Genomic DNA, 15054 nt, shown 5'->3' with positions numbered 1-15054 from the left:
TGAAGACCATCAGCATAATAAGTGAGGTCCTAACAGGAAATACTGACATGAATCAAGGAGAGTTTTGCAGCAGATGTTAATGCTGAAGAGCCTCAGACTATCAATGAACCTATTCAGAATCAGCAGCAGATCAACTGCTTGTTCTGAGTGTCAGCTGTTAAAAAACACAAAATTATACAAGTCAGGATATATATAGTAAAAAGAAACCTATTAAACTCGTTTCCAATCTCAGACAATACTGTTATTTCTCAAAATATGACACATCAATAATAATGCAAGCACACATAACTACATTATTGCAGTAATAAAATTAGATCAGAAAGAACAATGATCATAAATCCTTTGAAATTAAGTAACAATGCAAAGCTATATTTAATGCTTCCATTGTTAAACCTTACTCATATATATACATATTTACAGATTGAAAATGTCTCAAGTGGCTCATTATTTGCAGATTGTAAATGTTTCAGGTGTTTCTGTTCAATGTTTTGTTTTTGGAAAGTAACTAACAAGCTTAATCTGGCAAAGAATAATAAAAATTGGAAAGTAAAAATCACTACAGCAGTAACACTTGACCATTGGTTCCCCCTCATTGATTCCCAAACTTTGACTTCTGAGTTGTTCTTTCACTAACAATTATACATGCAAACACTGTTTCAATCACACAAATGAACAGATAAAAGCGTGGTCTGAATGAGTTTTCCTCGCGTACTTTGGCTGCTGCAGCCTCATATTACAATGTTTATTTCCAGTAGGAGAAGTATTTCAGTAAAAAGGAAGGCAGCACAAGTAGCGCTAAAATACAGAAACCAGCCTGTGAAATGTCTCTTAAGGCAAGAGTATTAGTGTGTTTGATGGTTGTGTGAATGATAAATACCTGAGCTGCTGGCCTCAGAAACCAGCCTGTGAAATGTCTCTTAGAAGAAGAGAGGGAACCTGACTTGGCCCGGTGGCGTCCGCGAGCCGCATGAACATGAGAGTGTTGTAGTTTTTTGCATTTACTTAGTGATTTATATTATAATTTTTTCTGTATGGACTGATTAGACAGACACCAATCACCACTCGTTTAAGGCTCTTTTATGAATTATTAAACATAAATGATTATTGATATATGGGACAAAACCATGCCAGCAAATGCTATAAGGTTTAAACATAAAAATATTTAGACATATAGATAGGAAAGTAGAAATACAGTTTAGATTTCAAAAAGTATTCATGGGTCATTCTACCTGAATGGGTGCCATTTGCTCCCAAAACTCACAAAAAGTTTTAAGTGAAAGATAGACGCATTTTTCTCAGTCCTGTTATCCTATTAACTCTTTTTAAAAAAAAATCAGGTTCAAAAATATTTCAACATTCCTTCATTTTCCCTTCAGACAAGTTTTATTTTAAAGAAATTGTTGGTTTCATGGTAAAAAAAAAAATTAATTAACATTGAAGTCATCATAAAAAAGCACTATTTATCTACACAATGTGGATTTTTCTAAAGTACACAAACCCCTTTTTGGCAACTCAAACCTTAAATTTAGCAGTTTTCTATGATGCAATTTATTAAACAATGGGATAAATGATGTAATAAATTTAAATGTTTAAATGTATTTTTTAAGAAATACTACTTGGTAACAGGAATGAAACTGGGTTACAGGAATGTGTGTCTATATGTTTGACTATACATATGAGGTGTTAATGTCCTCACTGATATAGTGAAGAGTGTTGAACATCGACTATGAGCTGACCTCACTGGTGAAAAAAGGCCACAACCATCTTTCTTGGTCTGGCAGATGTTTTTATTACTTATGGTTGCTCCTGCATTGTTGTTTTATGTTACATTCCTGCAAGTATGACAGAAAATGTCCTTGCAATTTCTGTCCCGAGGCTATTGCAGAATCTACAAAATGTTAATAATATTACCAAGATAAGAGGGATCATACAGAAGGCATGTTGTTTTTTATTTAGTACTGACCTGAATAAGATATTTTACATATATTTAAATATTCTACATACATTTACATACATGTGTATATATATATAAGGTGAAACTTTGACATATAGTCCATAAGAGAAAATAATTTAAAAGTTTATATACACTTGATTCTTAATACTGTGTTGTTACCTGAATGATCCACAGCTTTTTTATTGATAGAAGTTCCTTGAATCCACTTATTTGTTAAACTGCCCGCTGTTCCTCCTACAAAATCTTTCCAGATCCAAAAATTCTTTGGTTTTTATAGCATTTTTGTGTATGTGAATGCTTTCAAGGGGTGAAAACTTAAGAGTAAATTTAACCTATTTTAAGATATTTAGGTAAAATAAGAAAAATGTAAAAATCTTCATTCTGTTCAAAAGTTTTCACCCCCGGCTCTAAATGCATGGTTTTTCCTTCTGGAGCATCAGTGAGTGGTTGAATCTTCTGTAATAGTTGCATATATGTCCCTCAGTTGTCCTCAGTGTGAAAACATGGATCTAAAAACAAATATTAATATTAAATATTAAAGAACTCTAATTAAGTTCTGACACCTCATTGTCATAGATGGTTCTTTGTGTCCCACACCCATTCCAGTTCTATTAACTGGTCACCATTTGATTATCGCCAAATGGTCAAGAAACGAACTGTTGACTTTCTTCTATAATAATTAAGCCATTCTGGGAAATGAGCATGATACAATACATATTGTGGAGTGGAATCTGGGTCGGGGCAGACTATAGATTCTTACAACTTGCAATATCAAACATTTTTATTTACATTTATTGGGTAAAAAAAGAAAAACAAATAGGGTGCATTTTCTGCAGTCTCAGTCTTAATGAATATCTTCCGGAAATGAGTCACTAAAATGAATGAAAATGTCATTCATGTCGAAAACAAATACAGTTGCTGGTCATATAATTAGAATATCATCAAAAAGTTTATTTATTTCTTTAATTCCATTTCAAAAGTGAAACGTGTATATTATATTCCATCATTACACACAGACTGATATATTTCAAAAGTTTATTTCTTTTTAATTTTGATGATTATAACTGACATCTAATGTATTTATTTTGTTGATTATATAAGTTTGTTAGGGTATATCTTAAGTTCAGTACAAAGAAAGGATTTTTTAGAAATCTTGGCCTAACTGAGAAAAGTATGAAAATGAAAAGTATAAGCATGTACAGCACTCAATACATAGTTGGGCTCCTTTTGCCTGAATTATTGCAGCAATGCAATGCGTGTGTGGCATGGATCCTCGATCAGTCTGTGGCACTGCTCAGGTGTTATGAGAGCCCAGGTTGCTCTAATAGTGCCCTTCGGCTCTTCTGCATTGTTGGGTCTGGCATATCGCATCTTCCTCTTCCTCTTCATAGATTTTCTAAGGGGTTAAGGTCAGGCGAGTTTGCTGGCCAATTCCTGTTGGATTGTTGGGTCTGGATTTTCTTATATTTGTTTTGACAATAAGGTCAATTGTTGGGTCTGGCATATCTCATCTTCGGCTAAATGCGTTGACCTTGGACCTCAGAAAACACAGTGGACCAACACCAGCAGATGACATGGCACCCCCAAACATCCGCCGGACTGTGGAAACTTTACACTGGACCTCATGAAATGTGGATTGTGTGCCTCTCCTCTCTTCCTCCAGACTCTGGGACCCTGATTTCCAAAGGAAATGCAAAATTTACTTTCATCAGAGAACATAACTTTAGACCACTCAGCAGCAGTCTAGTCCTTTTTGTCTTTAGACGCTTCTGACACTGTCTGTTGTTCAAGAGTGGCTTGACACAAGGAATGCGACAGCTGAAACCCATGTCTTGCATCGTCTGTGGCGTAGTGGTTCTTGAAGCACTGACTCCAGCTGCATCCACTCTTTGTGAATCTCCCCCACAATTTTGAATGGGTTTTGTTTCACAATCCTTTCCAGGTGCGCGGTTATCCCTATTGCTTGTACACTTTTTTTCTACCACATCTTTTTCCTTCCCTTCGCCTCTCTATTAATGTGCTTGGACACAGAGCTCTGTGAACAACCAGCCTCTTTTGAAAGTGACCTTTTGTGTCTTGCCCTCCTTGTGCAAGGTGTCAATGGTCGCATTTTTTGGACAACTGTCAAGTCCGCAGTCTCCCCCATGATTGTGTAGCCTACAGAACTAGACTGAGAGACCATTTAAAGGCCTTTGCAGGTGTTTTGAGTTAATTAGCTGATTAGAGTGTGGCACCAGGTGTCTTCAATATTGAACCTTTTCACAATATTCTAATCTTCTGAGATACTGAATTTGGGATTTTCCTTAGTTGTCAGTTACAATCATCAAAATTAAAAGAAATAAACATTTGAAATATATCAGTCTGTGTGTAATGAATGAATTTAATATAAAAGTTTCACTTTTTGAATGGAAATAGTGAAATAAATCAACTTTTTGATGATATTCTAATTATATGACCACCACCTGTATTCTCTGATAAAATAATCTGAGCTCACTTATAATGTGATCACACCCACGCACATTGCACTAGATTGTTCTCCCAGCGACAGACAACCACCTGCACGCCAAACCATTGAAACGCAACTCATCTACTAATCGGAAGTGCGTATTTAAAGGGAAATCCTGCATTCCATCATAGGTACAACAGCGCCTCCCAGTGGCTTGGTTACACCTAGAAAAAGAAATATAAAAGCAAATATTGTTTTGTGAAAATGCAAAACAGATATCTGAAAATTTCTAAATAAACAGGAATTAGTGGCAAGATGTGGTATATTCTGACATGACAAACCTGAAATAAATCTGCTTAGGTGGCAGTGAAATGATCCCAGGGATGTGGAACCACTGGCACACCGATAAGTTTTTAGAATCACCCCACCCTTGTTTATGGTGCCAGTTTCCGTGTAGAGCGGCACAATCGGAGGGTCCTGAATATAGGTGATGTGCCGCCTTTGGACATTCAAGATGTGCTGCATTCTCACACCGTCAAGCAGTGGAACACCAAGGGCATCATTCCCCTTGCCACCCATGAGCTCTCTGATGAGCATATCAAGGAGGCAGATAGTGGCTTCCTCTCCTCGTGTTCTCCTCCTGCAGTGCTGGAGCAGCTCATCTTTACTTAAGTGATTGTCCAGCTCTACCTCCGTCAGTGTAGGCCAGCCCTGTTGGGTGAGTTGCTCCCTCTTGGCCTGTCACCAGCAGAGTGGGATCCCCTAGCGTCCCACCTCAAAAAATACAAGATGACAGCCTAGCCATAAAAGTAGGGTATAACTGGTGGGCGTCAGTGGTGGACCCTACTGCCAGACGTCGCATAAAATGCCAAATGTCTAGGCGGACGATGACATCGGGCCAGCCGCTGAACCACCTCTTCAGTTTAGTCTCTCCCACTTTCTTGCAATAGTCACAGTCCACATAAATGACATTGGGAAGATCAACACCAGCATTTTGGTATTGCTTTGTGAGTAGTGCTGCAGTGATGTGTTATAAAGCAGCCCCTTCATTGGCGGTCACTCCATCAACACCTGACCTATCTCATTGCCTACTGAGGGGTAAGCCACTGTGCTGTGCCTTTTCGCGAGGCCCACTCCAACTTCTTGGTAAAATAAGAAAGAAACAATAAGCATAGCAAATAATACAACATGCATCCAAATCAGTAACACTGACAAATAAAGCTCTTTTAGTCTCACAATACTTTATAGATAAGGGTACAGTCAATAACGCAGCTCATCTGACCTTCTTAGTTGAATCCATTATTAAAATTGATCTATACATGGATGTTATGCTGGCCTTTATGTGATTGAGCCTGTTGAGAATGTCATTTGTAGCTGGGTACTGGAGCAAGTGATGCCGGTTCCTGGGAGTGCAGTGGATGCAGGCCTGGATTATCAAAAAAGACCACACACTCTTATGTGTACCGGAAGCGCACATTTCAACCACTCCCTCACTGTGGTTCTCTCTCTGCTGGCGATGATCCTCACTGTGGGCCATTCCTCCGGACCCCCTCTCAAGCAGCAAGCGAAGAACCGAATGTCACAGGCATGCCTTGGAAAAAAGTATTTATTCAAGTACATCTTATAATCCGATTAACCTAATTATTGTAGAAAATATTTATGAAAAAAGTTGGGTGCCTGAGTGAACATGACTACAAAATAATGACTTGCGTGTGAGGATGACCTGAATTCAGATTGATGGGCCAGGTCCAACTGCTGCAGCACAGCATGACTCCAGGACAGGTAGCTGGTTCCACACCTGGTGCAGATCAGGGTCTCTTGTCTCCATGTTGTGAGTATCTGTTGATATCTAACACCTGTCATTTACCCTCCTGTGCAGACCACCACCACACAGCTGATGCCTCTCCACAGCCCATATGGCATCCAGAGCAAAAAAGAAATCTATCAGGTCTGCCGGAGCTTGGTGGGTACAACAGGGCTGGTTGTGGGGGGTGATACCACAGCTGTAGGTTTCATGCAGCTCCTGTTTTTCCCTTTGCACCAACCCTAAAAAGTGACACCCAGTTCTGGTCCCGCTGTGGCATTGTCTGTGGCCACAGTAGTGGGAGATCTTCTGGCTGAGATAAGACCTGCTAATATTATCAAAAATACTGGTTTTCCGGCAATAATGCCGCATGTTAGCCTCCAAACCTTGACTTTTCAAACTGACCTAACACTATAGGTAAAGGTTGAGATGTTTCAATATCCACAGTAATGCCTGCAATAGTGTGGTCTGCTTACCATTGACAATGTCAGCTTTGCCCTCTTTGCAGGATGTGACACATCACTGACAGAGGGTGTGCTTTGCAGGGGTGCAACTATCCAGTGTTAAGGGGCGGTCACACTAGACTTTGAACTTGTGAAATTTTTTTTTGCCCTCTTTGCCCAGAATATGGTGAGGAGCAGGTTCTCACCTCAGTTATCACAACATGGATTAATGTGCTTGTACTGTGCCTTTTGAAACGGGCCGTCAGCGCATTTATGTTTTACTCTCTGTTTCTCTCTCTCTCTCTATATATAAATACATACACACTAAAATAAAAAATTATAAAATGTTTCCTCATTCAAATGTACCATCTGTTCCTGTTTCCCATTGACACTTTCACGAACCATGCAGCTTTTTTTTTTTTTTTTAATATCTTTTAAAGATGTATAAATATATAAAATAGGATGCTGCGCTATAAGGCTAAAATTGCGCTTCCTTAATTTTTGAATTTCTGTACAGAGAGGTCATGCAGTGAGTATCGATATTCTACTGGTCCCTACGTCTTCCGCGTGATCAGATTCGCAGGTCAGAGTTCACAAACTTGAACTTTAAGGAGACTTGGCCGAAATCACGAGCGAAATTTTTTGCATGAGCTTTTGCGTTTTCGGTCGTCTGACGATCGCGGACGCATTCGCATGCGTATGAATGGAAGTCAATTGAAGTGTGAAGTGCAGTTTGAGGGGGGTATTTAGGGGGGTATGAATTTGGAGAATTTGGTGCCTCTTTTATATAAATTTTTGTTAAATAAGTGATCATGTATGGGCTTAAAATAATAAATGTTTAATTTTAAAGTATATCAGACAGCCACTGTAAGCCTACCATAATTATATATGGTATATATACACACACACACACACACACACACACACATATATATATTTTTTTATATATATATATATATATATATATATATATATATAGCACAGATCTTTATAAAGAGAGAGAGAGATGTGACCCTAATTACAGCATACATGTCACCCAGCAGATGTAACTGTAGCCTGTATGTCTGACAGCACAGCTGAGCTAACATGAACAGCCAATGGTAAAAAAAATAAAATAAAATCTATTTGTTTCTTAATTTGATAAACCAGCCTTGTTATTGCATAAGTAATGTTTTTTTCCAGCTTCTGAGTTTTATTGTGCATGCTACCTTATATTTACCAGTTGTTATTTTACTTTAATAAAATTGAGATATGTCATGCATGGGATTGGTACCATAGGGTTTAACCAAAATCTAAATGTAGATATCAGCAACATTATTTTGCAGTAAGTTAGTAAACACTTGCCAGTCAACATTAATATTTGCAAGCCTCAAGTTTGGTAGCAAATATATGCATGATTTCACGGTCAACCACAGATATTAAAGTTGCACTTTCCAGATTCTTGTCATTTATTGTAAATGCTACCTTATATATTTTTCAGTTTTCAGCCTCAGCAACCTACCAGTTGTGCATATTCTAAGCTAGCTACATATTGTGTCTGCTACATTCCCGAAGTGTTAGCAAGCGCTAGCTAGTCTGTTAACATGAATCGCGTGTATTTGCAATCCTCCCAAGCATAGGCGTCACATTTAAATCCCCTACCTGCTGCCTTTCACCATCCACTTATTTAGCACTGCTGTTGCATCCCTGACATGCCATCTCCTTTTCCTCTTTCTTTTTCTATTTTTAGCCCCCGATAGCTTTTTTGCTTTATCCATCTCTTTCGACAGTTTCAGCGACAACTCACTATTGCGTTACTGCTGCTCTAACTCAGCCGATCATGTAACCCTTCTATGTCTAAATTCTATGATGGAAACTTATGAGGGCACCGGCGCCTACTCTCCAAAATTTTTGCATGCGTTTTTTTGTATTCGTGATCCGAAAAATTTGTCACACACAGAGAACTTGCACACTGAGTCCGATCGCATTATTAATGAATCGTTAGCATGAAAAAAAAAGCAAAACAATACAAAATGCGTCTTCAAGTAGTGAGGAATAGACTTTTTTTGTCCTAATCTGTGAAGGTTGCATTGCTCTTTGAAGGCGCGTACCATGTGGGAAAGAGGACAGCTGTGAAATTTCATCTTGCAGCCAACAAGAATTACATTTGTTATTCAAAATAATTAAAATGGTCTCCTTTTGTCACAATTATTAGGCTACTTCATGCCTGTTGCCTTTGTGGCAAACCCTAATGCTATGTGTGCTTGAACATGGCGATGATAGTACAAGGCTGGAGATTATAAATGTGAAATTAAAATAAATATACCTGTGATTGTTGAATAATGACTTAATGAACGAGCTAGGTTCACTAGTAATCTTGAAAAAATCTTACGTGGGGGCAGACCTATTAATTACCCTCTAGACATCTCTGTTTAAAGTTTTTCACAGCAGGTTTATATGTGTTTTGCATGAATTCTGCAACAGATGTTATCCGGCTGTGAATCCGGCCCCAGGTTTTTTGGACTGCTGAGAATGTCACGAGTAACGAATTGCCAGTAAAATGAAAGAACGAAACAGAGATTGGGCACTACATGACGTTCTCAGGACAGTTTCTTATTACTGCAATATATTTTTACATTTGTATTGCCAAAACAACTGCAGCGTTGCTGCAAACAATTAAAACAGTGCAAAACTGAAAATAGTAGCTACAAACGCAACAAAGTCATTAGAACAAATGTTTTTTGTCTCTTTGGCAAGATGCGCGTCTCTTTTGCCAGTTTCTTTGTCTCCTCTCCTCATGGTACCCTCCTCTTTCATGAGAAAAAAAACATATATATTTTGTAATGTATGTAATACTCTGTATGCAGTTGCAAAATGACAAAGCCAAACCAATGAGGCCATTTTCTCCTACTTTGCCTAAACCCTGCTCTCTGCAAGCTTGAAAACCCTCATAAAACACGGCGTCCATATGAAAGAGCAGAGATTCACACATTTATTTCACCCCCCCCGAGCCAGCGTATACAGAACTACGACCCCCAAACCCCCCTCCAGCTGAACTAAAAATTTGAGTCTGTTTTTTGGCTTAGGAGGAACGTGTGGTTGTCAAGGTTAGTTGGTTGAAACATCTCCTCACTAACTCACAGCAGACCATACATCACTTTTTATTCATTTAATTTCTCTTGCAGCTCCATATTATTATTTTGCCATCCAGACCGTAAATAATAAACATTTTATTTCTCAATTGATAACGATTAGATCATTCTTTTTGTGGAAAGTTTATTTGTTATTTGTGAAACGTAGGGTTTGAGGAAGGCTTTAAGACCAAGCGGAATTCCTCTTCCAGCTGCTCACGCTCTCATAGTGAGGCGAGGACGCGCGTTTAACTGACCCAAGCTTCACCTTCATTTGAATATCTGTTAAACTCCATAATAACTCCATATACAAGCCAGAAAACTAAGCTTTTTTTTGCACAGGCCTATCTAAAGGGTTAATGGTCCCACCTAGTGATCAACCATAAAAATTACAGATTTTACCTATTCCCAACAAGAAAAAACCACCAACCACCAAGAATGCAGATTATATGGTGTCAATGGCTTTTGCAATCAAAAAATGTCATTATAATAGAAGTCATGGGGCAAAAACAGCCATGAACAATAAAATGAGGGAGAAAAAAAATTAAAATATAATGCTGCACAAAATCGAACAATGCATCAAAGCTCTTGCTGGTTACTAATCTTTGACATGCCCAAGACTGTGATAAAGGTTAAAAAAAAAAAAAAATCCTGCCACAATACTTTTTATATTGAAAAAAGGTCATTTTGTTTGTTTTTTTTGCCCCAAATCAGTGACATCATTTATGAACTTGGTAATTAAAGAGTTAAAATCTTAAGATTTTTTTGGTAGGTTTGTTCAAGGACTGAGGTTGATTAATAGATTTATGCAAAAAAAGTGAAAAAAAATTATTTCTGATACATTTTTACAGCAGTTTAATTTAGTGGATGTTTTTCATCCCGAACGGTAACGAAAGGGGATATGTACAATTTGAAAAGAACGCAACAAGGGTTAATTACATATATACCGTTTATTACAAATTAAACATGGGTTTACTACATATGTACCTTTATGGAAATTAAACAAATATACACATTAACATGGTTTTGCTACTAGCTTTACCATGCTATTTCTAGTAAAAAACTAATTATACTAATGGTAATCAATCCGAATGACTGTAGATGTGTCAATGCTCGCATACAGAGCAACTGATCTCTGTGATGCCCAGATGTACAAAACAGATCCTCCCACCTCTGTAAGCAAACATCGGAGATGTTAGTCGCCAGACGTCAGGGATGAGAAATCGAAACTCGAACGTAGTTTAGAAAACTAGTCCCGTCCGAATAGGCTATTGACATTGGGTTTTATTAGTTATTTTGTTCCCCCTTTCTTTTTGTTTATGATGTTTATTGTGATTAATACTGCTTGAGGACTGTGTGTGAATTAAATCATTTGGTCCACCTCACGTGAACAAGCAAAAGAGTTCCTGAAAAGTCTGAATAAATCCACCATTTATTTATCACTGTTACTTTGTGTTTTCCTGTGGAAATTCTAACGATTTGTATTCTCAAGCTTTAAAAGTAACATAGTTTTGTACTTAAAAAATTTCCAAATAGGAAAGCATCAACTTCTGACCACAACCAAGAGGAACTCTGAGACCTGGATTATCCTGTGCCAATGATACTGTGAATACTGTATTTGAATTTACTGGGGTAGTGGTGGAAATAATATCCCCTAGACAGATTTTTACTGTGTGAACCGCAAGACATTTACCTGGCAGGAGGGCTACACAAATAATAAAATGTTCTTCTTGATCATCAAATCAGCATAGTAGCAATATTGTTGTTTCTGAAGGATCATGTGTACACTGAAGACGGGGAAAGACCACATAAATTACCTCAAGTCCAATACAACAAACTCAGTCAACACATACATCAAGAACTGAACAGACACACACCTCATCAGAGAGCTGCAAGAATCTGGTTAAATAAAATCTTGTGTATGTGTAGTTTTCATGACCACCACTTTTTTTAACCTCCAGCTACATGGCCTCACGAGGAAACAGTCCTTACAACAATGACGAAGAGCCTGTATGGGATGCGCTGCGTGGTGTTGCGTAAACGAGCAGCAGACAGACTGTCTCTCTTAAAAATATAGCCAGAGAAAACACGAGTCACCACACTTGCTGCTCTGTGGGATGGAAAGAAAGTCTACATCTCCCCCAAAACTCTGAAAATTCATTGTTTGATGAAAACATAACGTACTTTGTACGGAACTACACCCTGATTAAAAAAACATGGAAAAGATTGCTTATTGGTAGATCATAAATCAAGCATATACAGATACCACTGAGTGAGAAGAATAGAGCAGCAGCGATGGAAGGTCCTCCTGCCTTCATCAGTTGAAGAACACAATTTCTTTATATGCAGAGGATACGCCACTCACCATCCGTTTGGTGGAAAGTGTAAGTTGTTTTTAATTTTTTGTTTATTGTTTGGTTCATGGATTCTGGATTGTGGGTTGCAAGATCCTTTTGATTTAAGCTCTAACCCTAATCTAACACCAGATTTAACTCCAACTTGCCTCATCACCCCTGACTAGGGTTGAAACTAACCTTCAGGACAGAGTCTGGTGACCCCATTCTAACACTTTAAATTCTGATGCAATAGGGGCTGGGCAATATGGGCCAAATTCTTCTTATGTATTATTATATTTTTTCATCAGTATTAGTTGATATCAATAATTATCACGATAAATGTCAAATCTTTCTTTGACACTTCACAGTTGTTTGAATTCTTTTACATTTTTCCACTCATTGTCCTTAACAAAATAAATATCTAATTCGGAAAAATGTATTACTAAGTTCCTGCGTGTTTTAATGGGTGATATTGTTTACTTTTTTTGTCTCTAAAAAAAATGCACTTTTGATACTAGTATTAAACTCAGTTAGGATGCAGATGCCGACATTTATGTTCATTATCAGATCAATAACATCTGTAAAAATTGTAGCACAAACATCATTTTTTATGGTGAAAGTTACTTATTCTGGAGTTTGTTTGCACTTTTACTATTAAAATTAACCATTGGTGGGAGGATAAACATTATATCAAACATTTATTTTTTTTTATCAAGGAAAAAATATATTGCGATATTTTGTGTTTTTGCATTTATCACCCAGCCCTAGCTGCTTATAGTTGTCGAACCAATCTACGTACACAATTAGCAAAAGATATCATCACTGGCTGGTTCATCTTTTAGTAACACTCTACAGTAAGGTTTTTCAGTAGTTAATGCTAATTAATGCATTATCTACTATTACACTAACTTGCAGTGTTTATTTGTTAATGTTTTTAGTTAATAAATATACAACTGTTTACAATTCACATTAGTCCAGGTCCAATAATTAATATATACATGTAGATATTTTTATTGTTACTAAGGTAGCTTTTAGTTGTTAACTAATATTAACACATAAAGCTGTATTATAAAGTATTAGCTATTTTTACTTACATTTTACTTTTTACAGGTGAAGTTCATAAGGATGACCCAGTCTGAGATGGGAGAAATACCAGTCTTGGAGCTGGACCTGAAGTGTGGAAGCAGTATACTAAGCGTCATACTCTGGGCGCGCATGTGAAGCCTGTTTCCAATGTGTCTGGACGATGAGGCCATTTTAACTCATTTAAGACTCAGCACATTAATAGAGTCAACAAGCTTCAATAGCTCCACATACCCTCAGTCAAGGTGGTACAAGTAACCTCTGCACAATTAAGCTAGTGTTAATCAATAACAGTTTTTTCTGTAATTTAAAAATAATTCAGCGTTGAGCCCAATTAGATATAAATATTAAAAGTGTGCAAATCAGATTTTTGTTGTCCAGATTGTTGAGCAAAAGCATATGGAGGAGGATATTAAAGTATATTGGCATATCTGAAAATGAAAAGGTCTCTTGTCTTCTAACCAAAAGAATTCAAAGAGTTCATGACGACTCCTGATGTTTACAAAGTGTTCACTCGATGAGATGCTGCCAGTTAAATTACACGTGTACACCTAAAGAGGAGAATCTCAAAAACTGAACACCCACCGGAAATGGAAGAGTAGTGTTGTTTACTTAAAGGATGGTTCACCCCAAAATAATAAAATTATGTACTTACTCCTTACAATCGTTCCAAACCAGCAAGACCTTTGTTCAACAGAACACAAATTAAGATAATTTTGATTAAATCTGAGCACTTTCTGACTCTCTTTATAGACAGGCAAGGGTTTTACCACATTCAAGGCCCACAGAAAGGTACCAAGAACATTGAAAAAATAGTCTATGTGACATCAGTGTTTTCAGCTGTAATTTTATGATGACTAATCTTCTTTCCCGAGTTACTGTCTACTAGCATTATTAAGAGTACCACGAGCACAAAAGGATGATTTTGTAGATGTTCTTGTCCCGAGTTACTGTCTACTAGCATTATTAAGAGTACCACGAGCATACATGTTATTTACATGCTATTTGTATTGTTATTTACAAGAGAATTTAATACTGTTTACATGTTTTTTTTACTAGAGAACTTATTGTTATTTACATTATTTATACGAGAACTTATTATTTTACATGTTATTATGAGAACTTAATGTTACTTATAAAAGAACAATGTTATTGTCACATGTATGTTCCTGTTATGTTCCTGTTTGCCCTTATTTGGTTCTTCCTGTGTCCTGTCCTTATTGGTTTTTCATTTATTGTCCATTCCATGTGTTTGATTAAATTAAGTTAATTTGCTCCCAGGTGTGTCCCATTGGTGTCTGTATATGTGTAGTGTTTCTGCCCCCTGTGTTTCCTGTTCACTGTTAAATGTCTTTCGTGAGTTCCTGTGTTTGTACCGTTGCTGATTCCATTAAAACTCCATGTTTGATGTATTCTCCTGCGTCTCCTCGCTCCTTTCCGAGTGTATCGAATTTAATATTCACTGGGCAAGCGCAGACGAAGTATAATATGAGGTTCAAATATATCCATTTATATCTTAAGCTGGTACGATTGTCACTATTGCAATAAAAGTGGTTGACACTTCAAAATAGGCCTAAGTTGTTGGTTATATTGTGTAGAATAATTCAACGAGCTGTTCATGAAAATAGGCAATATAATGAGAAAAGTTAAACATTAGTAGTGTCTTGTGAGGTATAAGTGTTTAAAAAAAGATGTCGTTGTTTTAAAATAGATTGGGTAGGATTGGTACATCTATTGATTAGGGATTATATTGTCAAATAAATAAAAACAATATTGCGTTAAAACAATTAACTTTGTTTATTACTTTGCAGTTTATGTTATGTTTATGACAGTTCATGTGCACTTGTTATTGATATTTTGAAATAAGTTTATTTCGTT

This window comes from Cyprinus carpio, chromosome B3 (assembly GCF_018340385.1).
Source record: "Cyprinus carpio isolate SPL01 chromosome B3, ASM1834038v1, whole genome shotgun sequence".
Lineage (NCBI taxonomy): Eukaryota > Metazoa > Chordata > Actinopteri > Cypriniformes > Cyprinidae > Cyprinus > Cyprinus carpio.
This window is presented reverse-complemented; position numbering follows the sequence as displayed.